The sequence below is a fragment of the Mustela nigripes genome, chromosome 7, assembly GCF_022355385.1.
Source record: "Mustela nigripes isolate SB6536 chromosome 7, MUSNIG.SB6536, whole genome shotgun sequence".
Taxonomy (NCBI): Eukaryota; Metazoa; Chordata; class Mammalia; order Carnivora; family Mustelidae; genus Mustela; species Mustela nigripes.
Window position 1 is genome coordinate 19,108,436 of NC_081563.1, and position 12,319 is coordinate 19,120,754.

At 59.5% G+C, this 12,319-nt stretch overlaps 1 protein-coding gene across 2 annotated transcripts in view; it reads right to left on the reverse strand.

Moving 5' to 3' along the window:
* DNMT3A (DNA methyltransferase 3 alpha) overlaps positions 1-8,382 on the reverse strand; it is a 100,939-nt gene extending 92,557 nt beyond the window's left edge. Inside the window, exon 1 of one of the 2 annotated variants that reach the window (XM_059405261.1) lies at positions 8,270-8,382. The gene's annotated coding sequence lies outside the window, so the exon portion shown is untranslated. Of the gene's footprint in view, positions 1-7,667; positions 7,755-8,269 lie in introns of those variants that run through there. The other variant, XM_059405259.1, reaches the window with a different exon arrangement.
* Positions 8,383-12,319: the final 3,937 nt, after the last annotated feature.

The window sequence follows — 12,319 nt, forward strand, 5'->3', positions numbered from 1 at the left end:
GGGGGGGGGGGGGGGGGGGGGGGGGGGGGGGGGGGGGGGGGAGCTGCGGTGCAGAGGGACCTGCTCTGTGCTTGCTTGCATGGTACCATATTTATGCTCCTGCCTTAATCCAGGGTGGGGCAGAGACAGACAAGGACACATACTCTTTCTCGTGTCATGTTAAAGGGGCAGCCTCAGAGGGGAAAACAGACTCCAAGAGGGCACCCATGGGTGGGGGTTGGCGCTGGGGGAGGGGCTGTTCATGGGGAAGGTGGAGGCTGTTGCCAAGCAACAGGCAGAGGAATTTGTAGCTGCCTTTTCTCACCTCTCCACCCTGTCCCCTGGGTCACTGCCACCCACTCGTGGGCCTCCCGATCACAGAGCTGGGCGCAGCTTGAGCCCACATGCCAGAGGAGCTCCCCAGAACCCTTTCCATCCCTTCTGGGGGCCTCCTGAAGTCCCACTCTGTCCTCCCTGTGTGCGGCTCCTCACGCTGTTCCTTCTGTGCGGGGCTGGGTCGCCTGAGCTCCACCCTGGGACCCGGCCCTGGTTATACCTCCCAGGGAACCATTTGGACCACAAGAACAGGCAGATCGAAGCCTTCTGTGAAGACCCTCAATGATCTGTTTCCCATCCTGGGTGAACTGAGAGTTCAAGTTGCCTTCCGACAAAGCTAACTTGGCGTACTGGCTCTGGCACGGACGGGTACTCAGCCAGCTGCCTATTTTCCACTCGCCTCCTTAGCCCCAGCCTTTGCTCAGAGCATCCATACTATTCCTCCCCACAGGCCTCCCGGGAAGGACAGGGATCTAGTGGCCCTACCCTTTACTGTCAGTCTCCAAGCTCCTTTCTTATCCATTATAAAAAAGAGTCGAACTTCCAGTCCTAGCATGACTCAAATCTTTTTCCCATTCTTATCCAGAAGCTTTAAAAAGTGTGGTTTTATTTATTTTTGTTGTTGTCATTAAGAAAGGAACACATGTGCATTGACATTTTTTCAAAGATTACAAAAATGTATAAAGTATATCAAGTAAAAAGGCCAAGGCTTTCTTGACAGGTCGGCTGTGTATCCTCCCAGAGCGACTTTTTCTGTCCGTGTATATTTGTATTTATTTTAAAGGACTTTACAAAAACAAGATTATGCTCTGCACACTGCTTTTGTGGGCTACCCAACACCACACCATGGACATTTAACACATCAGAATAGACACGCTTACTACCACACTTCACAGGCTTGGGGAAATCTCAATAGATTTCCCTCTATCCACAAATGTATTTATCCTTTCAGAATCTCTAAAATTAATCACACAGGACCATTCCCTCAAGAAGCCCCTTCCCAACAGGTTCTGTTTGCTGGAGTGTTCGAGGATCCCACCTACCGGGCCGAGGCCCTCACCTGCCTCTCTCAGGGTCCTCTGGGGAACCTCTGGGGGCGGGGGGGGGGGCCACTTCCAGAGCACCAGCCTCCCAGCCTCGCAGTCCAAGCTTTCCCTGACATTCACCATGACATGGCCCGGTCCAATCCAGGGCTCCGTAAACCACAGATCTGACCTCACCGTCCCGTAACGTCTCTTCTCCGCATCTTTTAACCTGTTCGAGTAAGGACCACTGGAACACAGGGATCTAGGTAATCTGTTCGGTCCAGAACATCCGCACCAACCCCCAGATCCATCTAATTAGAGCAGGAGTCAGAACACCCAAGTTCTGACCCTCCTCTTACCAGCTGGGAGAGATGGTCCTCTGTCCCCTCGGTGTACCCAGACAGGGCGGCTAACAACCGGCTCAGAATAAAAATGACCTTGACATTTGAAACAGAAACGGAGATCAATAGGGATGACAGTGAGCAGGGCCATGACCGCAGGAAAGAGAAAATAGGAACCTGGGTATAGAAGTAAATAAGGCTGGGAAGTCTTAGGGGTCAGAGGGAACCTCAGCAGGACAGGAGTGGACCACGCTGAGCTATGGCTAAAAAAAAAAAAAATTCCACTCCCTGCCGGGATTCAGTTAGGAAAGCCCCAGACGTCTGCACCTCCTCCCCCGCCGCTGTCCTCCAGACAGGCCAGGCCTGGATGTGATCAGCAAGGGAGATGTGGCCTGGAGGGCCCTGACTAGAGCTGTCCTTGCTGGGGGCTGCCAGGCACCTGCAGCCCCGCCTGGGGCACATCCTCTCCAAACCAGGGGCTCAGTTCAGCTGCGTGTGGCAGAGGGAGACCGGAGGGAAGGGCAGAGCCAGCTCCGGCAGCCTCCATTTCCCTCCTGCTCGCAGCCCCTTGGAAGAATGTTCTGGACGTCGGGGCACCTCAGCCTGGGTGAGGGGAAGCAATGGGAGGCCAAGCCCACGACCCTTCTCCTCCCCATTCGGCCACAGTTGCTGTCACTGGCTGGTATTTCCCTTAACGGCCACAGCCCCTGCCACAGCCCCCTCCACCCCACACACCCCCCCCCACCGCGCCCCAGGGTTGTGTGATTTAAATATGCTCTATTTCCCTCCACGCTGAGCTCTTAAGCACTGGAGAGTCTATAGAATATAAAGGGACCATGAAGCACCTACACCAGATGAGCTGGAGGGGGGGCGCCCTCCCCTGCCCTCACTTTCATCCCCCTGGCTTCTCTCCACCCCGAGAAGCCACTACAAGCAGGGTTCAATACGATTGTCCACAGGACAAGCAGGAGCTACGGAGCACAGGGACCAGTCTCCCCAAATCGATGTGGGACCTCAGCCTGGCCCCCAGCACCCCTAGGGCCCCCCTCCACCGCCTAGCATCTCCTCCACATTCCAGCCACCCCATCCCCCACAGCCTGGTCTCCTCCCCTCAGCCTGAAAGCCCCACTTCACTGCTTCACCTTCGGTACCACCTTCGGTACCACCTCTTCCAAGAAGCCTTCCCTGATCCCCTCAGTTCCTTATGACCGCACTGTCCTTTGAGCACTTCATTTCTCCCTCTCCTGTGACTTCGGTCTATGGTCATTCATCAGCAGGGTTCATCCTAAACTCACTCCGTGTCCCCTCAAATCCCAGCACAGGGCCTTGCCCACAGGAAATGCTCGCAAAGCACACATGGGACCAAAGAAAGAGCTGGAACTGTGAAGTGAGGGATTTAAGGTGAGTACACAGACAACCTGTTCGCAGTGTCACCGCAGGGCCACCCGTTACACTCCCAGAACCAACTGCCAGGTGGCACTGAGGAGCCCTCCCCCTCTGGAGCTCTGTCAGGCAGGATCAGCACTTTCCTCTGCTGTCCAAGATGGTGCAGAAGAGGCAGGAAGACGGACCAGACTTCTGAACACACTTCCCGCAGCACCGGTCCACCCACGCTGCCCAGACACTGAGCACGGACACTCCGCTGTGGGACCAATGCACACTGTCCCCGCGAATCCTCACGACAACCTTAAGCACAGCGGCGTCTTATTTCCACGGTACAGGTGAGGAAACTGAGGCACAGAGCAATGAAGTTAGCTGTCCCTGATCTCGCGGCAGGGAAGTGGCTGACTCCAGGGCCCTCACTTCGACTGCCTCGAAACGGGCTCATGTCTAAGCAAGTCACCTCTCTCCCCACGGCGCCGCACACCGTGTACAGAGAAGTCTCCACACACACATGTACACCACACCCTGTCTTGCCCACAACACTCAGCCAAATGGAGGCAGCCTTGAACACACACACACACACACACATGCACGCACACACACACATTTCCGACACTTCATGGGTCTGAGACTCGGATTTGGTTTTGGGTTTTTTTTTTTTTTTTAAGGGAAAAATAGTCAAAGAGAGACCTGACTGAAAACAAGCCCTCAAAATTTGGGGGGAAAGGAATCTGGCACCTTAATTTACCATGAAAGCCTTCAAAGGCAGGAAAACGCAGGCCCACGGAGATGCCCAGCCTCAAAGGGCGGGTGAGGGCTCCTGACTGCCTCTACCCCCTGTTACACATCAAATGGAAGTGGAAACAATTCCCAAGGGCCACACCTCACACCCCGCACCCCACACACGGTCAGGGAGGTCAGGGACTCCAGGTCCGCACAAGCAGCAGGAAGGACTGGGGAAAGGCAGGATGGGCTCTTCTGGCCTCAGGGTCTGGATAGTACTCCCAACCCCCGCCTGGCCCCACACCCAAATAGCCCCCAGCTCAGCTCCACGTGTCCTCAGCGCTCACAGTTCTCTTTTAAGCCTAAATTCTAAGGCTCCGATACTAATGGTAACATTTCAGGCCCTGCGATGGTCTATTCTTAACTTACCCATTAGGGAGCAGCTAAGACTCCTCTGAGTTCCCTATATGCTTCCCAACAAAAGGAGCCTTGCCTGGCCACCGCCAGGGAGAGGGCAGGGACCAAAACCACAGAAGCGTAGCAAGCTGCCCCGCCGTTCGGCATTCAAGGAGGTCCCACTAAATGTCGGATGGGTGACCCAGAGGCAGCCAAGTCCTTGTCCTGCAGAGACCACAGGCTTATGGGAGAGAGCAGGAGCAGGGGACAGTTAAGTTCCCCAGGGGCCAAGTCACCCTGGGCAAGTATTTTTTAGTTTGTCCTGCATTTCTTGAAGCCATTTCCAGAGGACCATTGGCAGTGATTTGTGACTGTGATAGGAAAATAGCCACAAGGGACTCAAGAGCATATTGTGAATTGGACTTGGGGGGAAAAAAACCTCAGAAATTATGGACACACATGGATTTACATGGAAGCCTACAGAAGGACACAAAGCCTATGAAGGTTTACCGGGGAAGCTGAATTTTTACTCTCTGTGCGGTCACCTGTGACAAACCTCGTCCCTGCAGTGTCCCCACCCCTCATGCCACCTTTTCCTTTCCAAGGCCCATCCCCCAGGAGGCCTTGCACTCTCAGACCTCCTCTCCTTGGAAGCCTTTCCGGATTACGGCTGTGTGGTGAAAACAGACCACCCCGCCCCCATTCCTGGGTCTGAAATTCCACCACTAGAATCAGAGCCATAGAATTTCAAAGTTGGAATGGACCTCCAAGCTCCAGTCCAACCCCCACCCCACAGAGGAATCCTGTCCGCAGACACCCTGACAGATGACAGTCCGGGTCGTCCTCTCCAGGGCTCGGGGGCAGCCCTTGCACGATGCACAGGCAGTCCTCAATTCAACAAGAAATTCACCTTTCTAAGGACAACCTCCCATGGCAGCCTCCCCCCTGCAACAGGGGGTGGAGTGTGTGTGGGGGGGGGACAAGGAGAGCCGGGTCAGCCTGGGCCTGGGGTTATGCATTTGAGGAGTAGCTATAGACAAGTTCCAAGCAGCTGGAGGGCAGAGAGGGAGCCAGGGCCCAAAGAAGTGGGGCCGGGAAGGGCGGCGGGCAGGTAGATGCCAGCCCCGAAGCCCAAGTTGGTGCAGCACAGGTACGTACACAGGTGCAGACTCACTCTTCTGCGGAGTTGCCTGTCAAACAGCCCAACCAGGCTCTCCTCTGTGGGACCTGGAGGCAGAGGGGGGCCACCTTGCCCCAGAAACCCAGCAGGAACTCCTGACAACCCCAGCCTCCCAAAGCCAGGCAGCTCAGGAATCCACCAGAAGATGATAGCCCCTGCCAGCACGGAGGACAGCCTGAAGAGGGTCCCTCCGCCTAACAGCTGGGCTCCCCAGATCCCACAGGCCAGTCCTAACACTCCAGCAACGCCTAAGGAGAAAAGCTTCCCTGGCTGCAGCTGTCACATCTGCCTGGAAGGGAGGAGGCACAGCAGAGCAGCACCTGATCCCAGGATCCCCTCGCAGCCGGCCGGCCCAGGAGGCTGGAGGCCGGTTCAGCCGCTGGCAGCGCAGGGTGAAACATGAAGACCGAACCGTCCCCCAGGGATGCTGATGGCAGTCTCTGGGCATGGCAGCGAGGGGCAAGCTGGGTCACAGGGCAGAGGGCGCGTCTCGCCCAGGCTCCTGTCCCTGCTGGTTTGAGAGGGGGCGCGTGGAGTGGTTCTGGGAGCGCCCCCACTACCTCCCCGCCGCCCTGCCTCCCCCGCCCTGAGGTCGGAGCTGCCCAGCTGGGTGCTGGACGCCATCTTGGGTCAAGGTGCAGCCACGGGGGTGCTCCCCTCAGGAGCAGGGGAAGAAAGCCCCCCGAGAGTCGGCTAGCCCCCACTCCCCAACCAGGGCAAGACCTACTCAACTGGCTTTGAGGTAGAGAGAGGTGGAAGGACGTTGGGGATGGAGAGAAAAGTGGGAAATAACAGAGTGGGGTGGAAGGGGAGTGGGTGCCCCCAAGAAGGGAGGTTCCAGGAAAGCGAAATGCAGTTTGGCAGCCGGAGGGCCGCGGGCCCCAGCGATGGGGGGCTGGGGGAGGCCGGGGGCGGGCCCTGGACCCACGCCAGCTCGGTCCAGCTCGGTCCGCGCCGAGGGGGAGGGAGGGCAGGGCGGCCTGGGGGAGGGGAGCTGGGGTGAGGGCGGGACACGGACCGCGGCCGCCTGCGGCTCCGAAGCTCGGGGTCTCCTGGGGCGCGGGGCCGCGGGGCCGAAGACCCCGATCTGCAGCCTCTGCGAGGCCTCGTCCTTCACTGTGCAGATGCGAAGCTTTCAAGGACACGTCTGCACCGGCCCAGCGGGGGTGCGTGTGCGTGAGTGTGTCCGCGTGCGTGTGAGTGTGTACGACTGGGGGTGCTGCTGCAGGGGGCGACCCCAGGTGCTCCCACCCGCGCCGCTCCCGGCCCTGGCCCTGGCCCGCAGCTCCCATCCCCGCGTTTTCCGGCCCCCGCGGCCCCGGCCCGGGATCTTCACCCGCCCCCGCCCCGCCCCCACACTGCGGCGCCACCACCACCGCCACCGCCGCCGCCGCCGCCGCCGCCGCCCCGGCTCCCACGGCCCGCGGCGGGGGCAGGGAGGAGCCAGGCACGACGTCCCCCCCCTCGCGCCGCCCGGCCCTCCGCGGGGAGGTGTGCCCCCCAAGTGGCACTCTCCCCACCCCCGCCGCCCCTCCCAGATCCGCTGGCACCCCGCACCCCCAGCCACAGGTGGCCGGAGGAGGATCGCTGCGCAGCGCTCCCCGGCCCGGCCCCCGGATCACCCCTCGGCCCGCCCCCGGGGGCCTCCCGGGTCCCCCGCCCCGCCGGGCCGAGGAGGGCCGGGAGCCGGGGGGAGGGGCGGGGGGCCGGGTCGTGCCAGGCTGCCATTTTCTGCCGCCGCCGCGGAGCCTGCGCGGGGCCCGGCCCCCGCCCCCTCCCCCGCTCCCTGCGGGCCGCGGCGGGAGCCGATCATTCCGGGTCGGGGTCCGCGCCCTCCAGCGCCCCGGCCGCAGGCCCCAGGCGGGGCCCCGGGGCGGGGGCAGGGCCCGGAAGGCGGGGGCGGCCAGGCCGGGGCCCCTGCGGCAGCGCCGAGCCGGGCACCGCGACCGAGGCCGGCGGTGGAGGGGGCCCCCCGCGGCATTGTATAGACTTGAACTTGAGCCCGGAGCCGGGCGGGGGCGGGGAGGGGGCTCCGCGCCGGGAGCGGGCGGGACGGGAGGGGGCGCCTGCCGAGCCCGCGGGGACATAAACAAACCCTCAAATCCCCCGCGCCGCCCTGGCCAGCCCGGCCCGCCGTCCCCGCCCGCAGCCCTGGCCCCGCGAGCGCCCGGCGCCGAGTTGCAGGGGTCCAGGAGCGTGCCCCGAGCTGGGCACTGCCCGCCGCCGTGCCCCCCGCCCGGCCTCCCCTCCTCCCTGCCCGCCTCCGGGCCGGCCTCCCGGGCCGCCAGCAGCGGCGCTCATTACCGTGTGGCCGGTGGGGTCGGGCCGGCCCGGCTGCGCGCCCTGGTGCCGCGGCGCCGCGTCCCGGCTCGTCCTCTGCTCTCGCCGCCGCCGCCGCCGCCCGCGCGCCCTCCCTCCCTCCCGGCCCGCCTGCCTGCCTCGCTCGCTCCCTCCCTCCGCTCGCTGTCGCGCTCCCTCTCTCCGCCTCCTCTGCCGGGTCCCCCCCTCCCACCCCCTCTCTCCCCCCCCCCCTCCTTCCCTCCCTCCGGCCGCCCGCGGGCCCAGGCCTCCGCCCGCTGCTCGCCCCCCGCGGCCGCGCTGGCCCCGGCCCCGGCGCTGCGGAGCCGGCCCGGGAGGCAGCGCCGACTGGGGGGCCCCGGGGCGCCGCGGCGGTAGCGGCCTGGGCGCGCGGCCGGTCCTAGCGCCCTCGGCCCGACTTCCCGGCCCCTACGGCCCCGCCGGGGGGTCTCCGCACGCTGCGAGACGGAGGGCCGGACCCCGCATGGCCACGACCCTGCGCGGGGCCTGGGCACCCCGCCGCGGTCGCGTTCCGGACCACTCCGCCGGGGGCCTGGCTGCAGCCCTCCCACCCCCCAGCCCCACGCCCCCGCGGGGCGCCCCGCTACCTGGCGCTGCCTCTTCTCTGGGTCCCCGCATCCAGCACTGGCCGTAGGGACAGCGGCCCCTCCTCTCCCCCGGCCGGTGTCAAGTGCCTCCCCCCCAGCAGCCCGCGGAGCCCCCGGCGGCCTTCACCCTGCAGTTCTCCCGACCTCCACCAGAGCCCACTGCACTCTGCCTGCCTCAGCACTGGGGCTGGGGACAGCAGCGCCGGCCCATCCGCACCGCAATCCCCACCCGACCGGCCACCCCCGCCAGGTGCGGCCGAGCGGAGGCCAGCCCACTCAACAGGGCCAAGGTCGAGGCGCCAGGTCCGCCCGGGCGGTCCTGGAGGCTCGGGCACCTCTACAGGATGAATCCCCTCAGAGGGGGTGAGCTCCCCGTACCTTGAAGTGTCCAAGTAGAGTTGAGTGCCCTCAATTGGACAGTGGAAGACTGAAAGACTTCATGGGGTGGGAGGTTGAACTAAATGACATTGAAGATCCCTTCCAGCTCGGAGATCCTGTGCACACCTACACTCCACCCTCGCGCTTACTCACCCCTCTCCCGCGGGGGTTGTTCTCATTTCCCAGAGAGTTCTCCGGGCTCCAGGTTTCTGACTTGGGGGCATCTTTGTCTACTCCTGTCAGCACAGCCACCCTCTGCTCATCACTTTCCTGACTGCTACCTCTAGGGCTTAGTACTGGACCCCCTGACCCCCCCCCCAGCCCAGCTCTCCACTTCTGCCTGTGCCTCCACCAGCCTCTCCTACTGTAAACCCCCAATCCACCCCCTTGAGCTACATGGCAGTGCCCTGAGCTCTCTGACCCAGGACACTGAGGGTTCCCTTCCCCTGGCACCCACCATCCCACTTGTGGGCCGGGGGGGGGGGGCTCCCAAAGACCCGCATTGAGGCCCTCACAGCTGACACCAGTCCTACTTTTCCATTCTTCCCACCAGCTTTGAGGGCACAGGAACAGTTACCTAACTGTGACACGGTGCCCAACTTTCATCCAAGAGGGTTTCCTGCCAGAAGCTCACTAATGCTCCCAGATCCTCCAGTCTTCCCCACTCCCTAGCCTCAAGGTCAGAGGCCGCTCTCGACACAATTGTCCTTGCCTTTTTCAGTGTCACCCTCGCTCAAGTGGTCACCCCATGCTGTTGATAACAGGCCCTGCTCAGAGACTCGTGCTGTTTCTCCCATGAGGACAAGAGCCACAACTGTAGCTTGGCACTTGGTGTCCAGTAGGTTCTCAGTAAGCATCTGTTGAATGAATGCGTGCACGGCAGGCTCCCTGCTGCTTTGCTCTCCATATCAAGCTGGGCATCCGCAGATACTCTAAAACATGGCCAAGGGGAAGACCGCGTTTAGAAAGATGGCGCGGTACCTCTCCCTTCCTCAAGGGCTTATATAATATTGCTCCCAAATAGCAGCGCCTGTTTCCTGGGTGCCTCCTGTGCGCCAGGCACCGGACTTGGCACATTTCCCTTAGTCCTTGCCAAACTTATGTGGTAGTTTATATTATCCTCCCTCTACAAATGAAGAAACTGAGGCTTAGTCAAAGCCACCCAGTTGGGGAAATCGCAGAACCAGGATTCCAAAGCGTGCTTCATCTGACCCCGAAATCACCACATCGCACTTTTAAGACATTACAAGCTGAAATGCTCAGGATCAAGAAGGGCAAATGGAAGTTTCTACTGAGTAGAACTATTTATGAGGAAGTCATTGGAGGTCATAATGTGTGTGACCTTGGGTATCTGTGCTGCTGAGGTCAAGAGACCCAAGGTGACTATGTTAGAGGGGGGTTGAGTCCAGTGAGAGGCAACCATGTGGCTTCAGGGTTGGTTCCAGAACCCGGCTCTGATGAGGCTCCGATTGATTTAGCCTCTGTGCTCCTGTACCCCCTTCCTTCCGTGGCCTAACCAGAATCCTGGGTGCTCCTAGACGCTCCAGAGCAAGGGGCAGTGTCAGTCAGGCTATGCTAGGTTGTCCTGCAATAGCAAACAATCCCAAGTTTTCGTGACTTAAAATCATGGAAGTTCTGTGGAAAATAGTATGGTGGTTCCTCACAAAAATTACACATAGAATTACCATACGACCCCGTAATTCCACTTCCCTGTATAGATCCGAAGGAACAGAAATCAGAGACTCTCACGATCTCTGCTTTTTGTACGCCAGTGTTCACAGCAGTATTTTTCGCAATAGCCAAAAGGGGGAGACAACCCAGATGTCCGTAAGTAGACGAACAGAAAAACGAAATGTGGCGTACACATACAGTGGAATATTATTCAGCCTTAAAAGGGAAGGAAGTTCTGAAAGCTGCTGTAACACGGATCCACCTTGAAGACATTCTGCTAAGCAAAGTAAGTCAGCCGCAAGAGGACGAATATTGTGTGATTCCACCTACGCAAGGTACATAGCGTAGTCGAATTCATAGACAAAGGAGAAGAGTAGCTGCCAGGGACTGGGGGGCGGGGGGTGGGTGTGAGGAGTGGGAAGTTCGTGTTTAGTAGGTACAGAGCTTACACTGGGTACAGTTGGGAAAGACAAAAAGAGCTCTGGAGGTGGATGTTGGTGAGGGTTGCACAATATATGAGCGTACTTACTGCCTTCGAACTCTACACTTAAAAATGGTTAAGATGGCAATTTTATGTTACACCTATTTTACCACCACAAAAAAAAAAAAAAAAAAAAAAGAGCATGGCACAGCTATAAATTAAATCTATTGAATCCACTATAAAAAACCATAAAGTTTCTTCGGCTCCTGCTACGTATCTGTGGCAAGTCTGCAGACGGTGGAGCTCGTGGAATATTCTGGGACCCTGGCTGACAGAAGAGCCGGCCTGGCAAGGAGAGCCCTGGAGGGTATCACACTGACACAGCCTTTCATCCCTCGTTGGCCGGAACCAGCCGTGCAGCTCCATTCCGCTGTAGGATCCAGGAAGTAAACAGAACCGAGGAACTCAAAGCAGGGACAACCAGACATATTTAGCACCTGTGATTGCCACAGGAGCCCCTTCAACTCCTTCCCCGACAGCATGTTCCTCTAACATTGTCCACCGGGAAGCTCAGCGGAAGGCTGGGTTCCCACACTTCTGACTCAGATGAGACTCTACCCTTGGCCCCCGCACTCTGCTAGACCTTATGTCCTCTCCGTCAGTCGGCTTCTGAAACCATTCCACCTGCCTGTCTCTGCTGCAGCCCTCCCTGATGTCCAGACCTGGCTCACCTACCATCCCGCTGGTGATGTCAGCCCCACAGTGACTCACCACTTGGGTCATCTTAATATCCATGGCTCGTCACACCCACCAGGAGAGCTGCATCACGGACCACTCTCCACGTTAAGTTCTTCATCTCTACCAAATGGTGATACTTCCACCTACCTTCCATGTGGCTTGTTATATTCGTCAAGACTCTCAGTCACATGGGACAGAATCCCAGCCTAAACTAGATTTTAAACAAAGGGATTCAGCAGTTTAGAGTTTAGATAATTGGGAAGCCCTGGGTTGGAGATTCAGGATTAGGTAGATCCAAGGACTCAAATGCTAGCTCCCAAGTTCATGGTCTCCATGACTCTTGTCTGCTCCCCATTGTGATGGCCTTTCTCTCCTCCTTGAAACAGATTCCAAGATGGTGGATGGCAGTCTCAGGCGCACCTTCTCCCAGCTTAGAGTCCCAGTGGAAGAGCATTGTTTTCTTTCCCCTCAGGAAGTGCCCTAAAACTTCTAGGACATGAAGCTCCACATCCTATAGCAACATCCCCACCCCTGCATTGAGCCTCAGGGTCTGAACCCCATAACTATTCTGTTTTGTTTTTCATGGTCACCCTCACTCAAGGGGCCGTGCCCAGCAGAAAAGTTCCAAGGGTCACTTCAGTTGTTCTGGCCCACTATGACCCGGGTTCTACACCCAGTAGGACAGCATGAGTCACACGTCCATCCCCATAAGTGAATGTGAGAGGTGACTCTGGCCCGAGACAGATCCAGCCGGAACCCCATGGAATAAGAGAAGAATTGTCCCCCAGAGCAAGGGCTGCTGGGCAGACACACAGCTGCCCAGCATCCACACACACCTTCTT